General features: G+C 46.4%; 1 protein-coding gene across 3 annotated transcripts in view; it reads left to right on the forward strand.

Annotated features, from left to right (window-relative positions):
• Nucleotides 1-132: 132 nt before the first annotated feature.
• The window catches only part of MFSD6 (major facilitator superfamily domain containing 6), a 43,637-nt gene continuing 37,429 nt past the window's right edge, over nt 133-6,340 (forward strand). For 2 of the 3 annotated variants that reach the window (XM_081872302.1, XM_081872304.1), the window contains exon 1: nt 133-268. The gene's annotated coding sequence lies outside the window, so the exon portion shown is untranslated. Of the gene's footprint in view, nt 269-5,085; nt 5,200-6,340 lie in introns of those variants that run through there. The other variant, XM_081872303.1, reaches the window with a different exon arrangement.

Below are 6,340 nucleotides of genomic sequence, written 5' to 3' on the forward strand. Positions count from 1 at the left end.
TCCAGCATCAGCGTGCAGCAGCCCGGGGAGGCGGGCCCTGCAGGGCGCCGGTGTTCTGGGGCGCGACCGGGGTCAGCCAGCCAGCCAGCCAGCCAGACGCGCCGAGGCCAGCAGGAGATGGTGCGCCACGCTCGCCATCCGCCGCCGCCGTCCAGCAACAGCAGCAGCACTCGAGGCGCCGACGCCAGGGCTGCCAGGGCCGTCGCCGCCGCCCCAACCCCCAGCTGCAGTCGCCCAGCGAGCCTAGCGCCCCCCTCGCGGAGCCGAGGTGAGTCTCTGCCTCCGCGCGCCCCTCCCCGCCTCTCCGCCTCCTCTTGCCCGGCGAAGGCGAAGGCGAGCGCGGAGAGGCGCGCGCTGCCCTCGCGCCTTGCGGAGAAGGAACAAAAGGCTGGCGGGTGGAGCTGCTCCCCAGCTGCTGCTGCTGCTGCTGCCATTATTATTATTATTATTATTATTATTATTATTATTATTATTATTATTATTATTATTATTATTAGAACGGCAGAGGCGTGGCATCGAGGAACCCGAATCAATCTGTCTCTCTCTCTCCCCGTGTGAAAGAGAAATAGTAATCTGGGGAGGCCAGACCTTCCCATAAGGGACCCCTGGCAAACTCTAGGGTGGGCTCCTTCTGTGGGTTTGCAACATTGGTGCCATCCCACGCCGAAGATTGTGGATGCCTGCAACTTTGCCCATTGACTTTTTGGGGTGGTGGGGGTGCTAAGTCCCCACAAATATATTATTGTGGGTGGTGGAGCACCCACGGCCCCCTGGAGTTGGCTCTTGTGTTTTATTATTATTATTATTATTATTGGAATGGCCGAGGCGTGGTGTGGAGGAACACGAATTTGTGTGTGTGTGTGCCTCTCCGTGTGAAAGAGAAATACCGTAGTAATCTGCGGAGGCCATACCTTCCAATAAGGGACCCCTGGCACTTAACTCTAGGACGGGCTCCTTTTTGTTTTGTTTTGTTATTTTGACAAAGTAATAATCATAAATAAATAAGAATAAAAATGTGCACCCCCACCCCTGAGAGGCCATTCCATTGGAGCTATCCAGCCTCCCAAAATTTCAACCTTTTGATGGTTTGACCCCTTTCCCTTTTAACAGTACAAAATTCTACAAACACCTCAAAATTGTTACTCCTGCATAGTCCGGGTGGGCTCCTTCTGTGGATTTGGAACATAGGTGCCACCCCATGCTGAAGATTGTGGCTGCCTGCAACTTTCCCCATTGACTTTTTTTTGGGGGGGGGTCCCAGTCCCCACAAATATATTATTGTGGTGAAGCACCCACAGCCCCATGGAGTTGGGTCCTGTGGTTTGAAAGGAAGATGGGTGCATAAGAGCCAGCCCCTAAGGCCTGAGAGGTCTTTGTCCCCCCCTAAAATAGTTGAGGGGGCCAGCCTCCCCAAAGTTAATGGGCATTCCCGTTCAAATAGGGTACATGCGCCGTGTCATGTGATTGATTATGTGGGGCATGGCTTACCTGGGCACCCCCAATATTTTATTAAAGTTGGCACCCCTGGGTGGGTGGTGTGTCTGTGATGGGTGTTTGTGACATTATTTAAGTTCCTTAGAAAATAATTTGACATGGGTTGAAAGCCTCACTATATGTCCTGGGAATGCAGCACAGGGCAGAGTGGTTGAATTCACATGCACAGACATACACGGGAGTTAATAAGCTCCTGTCAATGGATCAAGCCTGCCCACTGTCTCCTCAAAAGGAAAACTCGTCCGAGTGCTGTGGAACCTGCCTCCAGGTCAAGTGTGTACAGTCCTGGCGTTACGCTCTACGTACAATTTGTGTTCTCATTTTGTCTTTTTCCGTTGTGAACCGCCCTGTGATCTTTGGATGAAGGGCGGTATGCAGATACAATAAATAATAATAATAATAATAATAATAATAATAATAATAATGCAAGCTCTATGTGCCTGAATTCTGGCTTGCTGCTCCTGCTGCTGTTTTCCTTGGCCCTCTGCTTCTGTGTTAAGTGCTTAAATTTTAAGTGCATAGGGAGAATTGAAAAAACAAAACATTAAATGAGTACCAAAATTAAATTATTTAACAAGACGATGATCAGACGGGCATCATTTCCCACTGTTCCACCAGGTCCTCTGGATATTTGAGGGACAGCGGGGCTGTTAATAAACCCGACTCCTGTTTGTTTTTGTGATGTGCCAGGGAGCCGGCGTTTTCCTGCGGGGCGACTTCCGCAAATGTAATTGCCAGTGGAAAGCGAAAACGTTGCAAAAGCAACTGGGCGGTTGTTAACATGGGAAGAGAGGGCTAGTTAGAGAGAGGCAGCCAATCGTGCGCTTGCATTTGCTAAAAGGAAACAACATCTCTCTGTGTGTCATCCTTGCTGTTACCGGTGTCATTTGCAAAAGTGGTGGTGTTGCTTGTAAAAGCAGCTAAAATATCAGAGGGCTTTTGTGCACAAAGGTAAAACACTTTCATGGGACTTTGCCTGCATTCTCACTATCGCACTCACCCACCCTGGTTTTATTTTAGCTGCATAATAGCCACTGTAGCGTTTTTTTATTGCCACAACGTTCAAATAGGTCGGCCCTAATGAGTTTTATTTTTAACAAGCTGAATGGCTTCCCCCCTGCCCCTCAGCAGGGCATCAGAAGTCAATAGGTTAGAGTCATTTGTGAGTGTTTTGAAAACAAGCACATGAGGCTGAAAGGAGGATATATCTCTTTTAATTAACATAATATTTTTAAAAAATGATTAGGAAGACTGACCAAACTGGCCGTGTTAGTTCCCACTTGTGAGTGTTGTGGTTCCAACTTCATTGAATTGGCATTTCAGTCCAGATGTTTGCTGAATGGTGTTTTTTCTTGAAGGAGAGACACTGGAGAATCTCTTTGTCATTACCTGTTGTATTGCAATTGTGCGTTTGGGATAGGGGACCAAGCAAGCGCTGGGAATAGACAACACTAGGAAATTGGAATCCTAGCTATACCTAGAGAGTCGCAGGTCCACCACCTGTAGCCTAAAGTTTTGAAGAGGAACGATGGAGAGTTTTTCCGCCAAATATTATTCCCGAAGTAGCTACCACCCATCCTACATTGCTGAAGGCTAAGGCCACATCTGCACCCAGTGTTCGAAACTCACATTGTTCTGGGTGCATTTTGAAACAGGGTATTTCATTAGTGCGAGCAGTTTCTGAGCTCTGGGTGCCTAAGATTTCAGATTAAAACTTCAGAGTGGAAGGAAAAGAGGACCTTTTTCTGCCTCCCAACTTCTAGCTACTCTCTGCTGACTGGAGAAGAGACCCTCTTAAGAATATTAGGGGAGGGCAGGGGAAGGGTTAGACCATTTGAAAAATGAACATAATATTTTAGCTGCAGTTCATTCATTTTCAGCTTTGTATTTTTGTTATTTAAAAAAACGCGCCTAGACATTCTGCTGTTGCACCTGTAAGCTAGGTTTAAGGTGCCATTTAGCTCCTAGCTTTCGTATCTCAGTTTCTAACACTGTCTGGACCATTCAGTTAAAGTGCTCTGATGCAGTCCTGGCTTTCCCCCAAAAGAATTCTGGGAGATGTAGTTTTTTAGGAGTGCTGTGAGTTGTTAGGAAAGTGCTGTTCCCTTCACAGCACTGCAGTTTTCAGAGTGTTTTACAATCAGCCCCTCTTCACAGGGAATTCAGGGAATTGTAGCTTGGTGAGGGAAACAGGGTGTTTCCTAACAGCCCAGGATGTGGTGGTGGGACAACGATATGTGATAAGAGGGAGAAGAATGGGAGGAGGTTTGGAAGCTGAAGAGGTAACAGGGCTTAGTGAGTTCGGAGAGTCTGTGGCAGAGAAAAGTTCAGAATCGGAGGCAGAAGCTGAAGAGGGAGAAGAGAGGCCAAGAAGCAGAGATGAGTCAGGCTGGTGAAGAGTCATGGTGTCTCCCTTCCCTCTGATCTCCCAGAACCAGAAAAGGCATGAAAAGGGTGGAGGACAGGTTGGCTTCAAGCAGGCACAGTCTCTGATTGCTTGCAAAAAAGCCCTGGAGAGGAGGAAATTTAGACGGCTTTGGGCGGGGGGGGGGGGGACTTTCAGTCTCAGCAACCTCTTCATGGGGGCAAGACCTACTTGGGATGAACTGCTGTGCTCATTAGGCATGACACTCCACCCAGTCTGTGCAGATCATGTTCTTGCTAATAAACTCCAACTTGATCAGTGTGATTTGCTGCTGGCTGGCTTCTGACACTGGTTCGTCACTGTTGGAAACCGAATGCTGGTTTAAATTGCACCTGTAAATGGTTTAAATGGATGCTTTTATTTCTGATCTACCTCTTTCGCACCCCTTCATAACGCGAGCCTTTCGCTGGGATTATGCTCTATGTTGTTGTTTAGGGTGGAAAATTTCCCTCAAGCTTTCTCTTCAACCCTTGGCAGTTTTGCATGCATAATTGTTCCATCCAGTCATACTAGAGGCAGCGCCATTGGCTGTGTTGTAACGTCTAGGTATTTCCTAATGTGCAGGGAAGAGCTTTTCTTATCTTGATTTAGCTCGAAGCATTTCCTTAGGATGAAAACTGGTGGTTAAGATAATAACCTAGTCCCACCTGCGAGTTCCCAGAAATTTCTCACTTTAATTTCACACCAATGCTGTAAAATGCTGTGCGAAGCCTAGGTGGGCTGTGAAAACAATCTAGCAGCAATATCGTAAAATATATCCAACCCGGTGTGACATATGTTGCATTTGTCACCAGGGTTATTTCCTATATTCCAGTTCCTGTCTCTGGTTAAAATATTATTTTGTGCCACTTATAAACCCCTGGTTTTTTCCCTTTTTGAATAAAACAGAGAACCTTTTTTTAGAGAGAGATGCTTTTCCGAAATCTTGTTAGTAAAGCTGCAACATTTATTCAGGCTACAATCCTATTCCCAGTTACCTGAGAGTAAGCATGTTAATTGGTGACTGATATTTAATTTTAATTTTATTTTTTTTAAAGTCATGACGTGAGTGCTGCTGATCATCTCATTTGTGGTTCATGTAGTTGGAGCTCAAGCTTGCCTAAGGGGCTGTTGACTTCATACCCCTGCCTTCAACCTGACAAGTCACCTGTACCCACTGACTAGAGGCAAATGGGGGGATGAGATGGTGGGCTGTGAGGTAATAATAGATGTCACAGTACTGGCCGATGGGCAAATCACTAAATTTCAGACACTGGTGGCTTGAAGAAGTCAAAGCTAAGGTAGGCTTTCATGAATCACTTAACTCGTGGATTTGTATGTGTTGCTAGAGAGACCCACATGATTACGCTAATGAATAGCAGTGCTTTTATAACGCAGACCGTTCGTAATGGCAGTTCAGATGGGAAATTAATTTTCTGGAAGGCTAAAAGCCGAACAGCCCATAAACCTGTCTTTTAAACTCTTTTTTATTTGTTAGGAATTAAGCCCAGAGTGGAGGTCGGGTTCTTTAAGATTGATAATTTGTGCTGATGTGATCGTGCTGACTTTCAGCGAGGCTACACTACCATTGTAAGCAGCGAGGGTATAATTATTTCCATTGAGCGAGGCTTCAGTCTGAAGCACATATATTAGGAAGAAAAACCCTACAGAGCTCGCAGGGGCTTCCTTTTGAGTCAACAAGGTTGTGCTTCCAAGTCCCTTGAAGGATCATCTAAAACTAACATGTGAATAATAGGTTCTGCTGTTAAGTGTCGGTGGTGCTCAGTCGCAGATTTATGTATAAGCTAAACAAGCTATAGCTTAGGGCCACACTCTCTTTGGGGCCCCCCAAAAATTTAAAGGGAAAAACCCAGTGATGTACATTTCCGAAATATAAGATTAAAAACAAACCTACATACAGCAACAGTGTTTTGTGTTGTGTAGGCTCCTATGAAACAAGTAATGGGCCCGGCCTGCTAGCCTGCTCCCTAAAATATCACTGGTTTGCTCATTTCTATATATAGGGTGCCTACATTCTGCATGGACTGGTTGCAATGCAACATGTGCAAATGGCTTTAGATACCTATTACAGTAATACCTCCGCGAACGTCCACCTCATCTAGCATCCATTCCAGCGAACGTCCGCGGCAAACCCGGAAGTACCAGAATGGGTTACTTCCGGGTTTGCCGCTTGTGCATGCGCAGAAGCACAAACAGCTCCGCACACATGCGCAAACGCGGCCCTTTCCCCTGCATTCTTTTTGGCTAGTGGCTGGGGCTCCAAAACGGATCCCGGTCGCAAAACAAGGTACGACTGTAGGTCCATAAATTACCATATAGCATATATTCAACACACACAAGAACAGCAACAATTTGTTGTTGACAATGGACAGCTGGACGTATAAAGGGCCCCATTACCTTCAGTAGCTTAGGGCCTCATCA

Source organism: Podarcis erhardii (assembly GCF_964252035.2).
Source record: "Podarcis erhardii genome assembly, chromosome: 1".
In the NCBI taxonomy this organism is placed as follows: domain Eukaryota; kingdom Metazoa; phylum Chordata; class Lepidosauria; order Squamata; family Lacertidae; genus Podarcis; species Podarcis erhardii.